At 49.4% G+C, this 1837-nt stretch overlaps 1 pseudogene across 1 annotated transcript; it reads left to right on the forward strand.

The window, feature by feature from the left end:
* The first annotated feature begins 371 nt into the window (after positions 1–371).
* Positions 372–1440, forward strand: LOC308563544 (casein kinase II subunit alpha pseudogene; annotated as a pseudogene). The gene has a single exon. The product of its transcript is annotated as a casein kinase II subunit alpha pseudogene (transcript).
* The last annotated feature ends 397 nt before the right edge of the window (positions 1441–1837 follow it).

The following is a 1837-nucleotide window of genomic DNA, read 5'->3' on the forward strand; positions in this document are numbered from 1 at the left end:
GCAGCGCTGATTCTCCGATGCCTCCGGGGAGGGGCTTCTCTGAAAGCGGGGGGTTTCCGCTTCCGGGAGCCGTGCGGCTGCGGCAGCGGCCTCGCCCCGAGTCCCCGCCCCCGCGCCGCCATATTGTCTGTGTGAGGAAACCGGAGAGCACGCCTGCGGCCGACGCCACCCCCGCGCTTTGAAGAGACGAGAAGAGGCCTGAAACAAAATCTTACCCCTCTGAACGCGGTGCCTGCCTGGTCCCCAAACATCAAGTTCAGCTTTGGTCGCCACCCTGCCTGACCTGCTGGGACTGTGCCAAGCCGGCGGGAGTTGACACAGACGTTCATCCGCAGGGACCGGAGGAGACAGGGGACCCCGAGTCACAGGTGATGGGATGGGGAAATCAGGGTGACTGCCAGCTGCTTTGGAAATAAGGCCGGGGTCGATGCAGTGAAGTATTTGAAGCCATTAACATCACAAATAATGAGAAAGTTGTTAAAAATCCTCAAACCAGTCAAGATGAAGAAAATCAGGGTGAAATAAAGATTTTCGGAGAATTTGGGAGGTGATCCCAACATCGTCACACTGTCAGGTGCTTTAAAAGACTGTGTCACAAACCCCCGCCTTGGTTTTTGAACGTGTAAACAACAGGCTTCAAGCATTTGTACCAGACATTAACAGACTGTGATACTCAATTTTACACGTATGAGAGTCTGAAGGCCCTGGATTATTGTCATAGCGCGGGGATTGCACCCAGGGAGGTGAAGCCCCGTGATGTCGTGGTTGATCGTGAGCACAGAAAGCTAGGGCTAATAGACTGGGTTTAGCTGAGCTTTACCATCCTGGCCGAGAATATGATGTCCGAGCTGCTTCTGGATACTTAAAAGGTTCTGAGCTGCTTGTAGACTATCAGATATACAATTATAGTTCGAATATGTGGAGCTTGGGTTGTAATCTGGCAAGTATGATTTTCCGGAAGAAGCCATTTTTCCGTGGACATGACAGTGATCAGCTTGGTGAGGATAGCCAAGGCTCTGGGGACAGAAGATTTATATGACTCTATTGACAAATACAACATTGACATTGGATCCACGTTTCAGTGATATCTTGGGCAGATACTCCCCTAAGCGATGGGGATGCTTTGTCCACAGTGAAAACAAGAACCTTGTCCACCCCGAGGTCTTGGATTTCCTGGGCGAGCTGCTGCAATATGACCACCATTCACGGCAAGAGAAGCCATGGAGCACTCCTATTTCTACACTGTTGTGAAGGACTAGGCTCCAGTGGGCTCATCTAGCATGCCAGGAGGCAGTAGGCCTCAGCAGTGCCAGGGTGATGTCAGGGATTTCTTCAGTGCCAACGCCTTCACCCCTCCGATGTCTGGCAGGGTCACCAGTGATTGCTGCTATAAACCCCCTGGGGGTGCCTGTGCTGGCTGTCCATGGAGCTCAGCACTAATGGCCCTTCTGTCTCCTGATGCCTGAGCAGAGGTGAGGGAGTCCACTCTATCTTTGATGTGGCTTGCGCCTAGTGGGGAAGGGTGAAATACTTAAGAAGCACCATGTCTGAACCGTTCCTTGTGGATTTATAGTAGTTCAGTCATAAAAAAATTATAATAGGCTGATTTTCTTTTCTTTCTTTTTTTATATTTACCTTTGCTGTTGAAAATATTACAGATGTTCCCCTTTCCCCGATTCTCTCTATTTTTTAAACTTGAACTTTTCATAACTCAGGATTGCCTGAAAAATCACCTGCTCGTAGAATATTTCACAGAATTTTTTCTCCCCTCCCAAATTCAGGTCCTCATTACTAAAGAACAAAGATAAACCAGCCTCAATTTGAGCTCCTGCATTTG

The sequence above is a fragment of the Miniopterus schreibersii genome, assembly GCF_964146895.1.
Source record: "Miniopterus schreibersii genome assembly, chromosome: 11".
In the NCBI taxonomy this organism is placed as follows: Eukaryota; Metazoa; Chordata; class Mammalia; order Chiroptera; family Miniopteridae; genus Miniopterus; species Miniopterus schreibersii.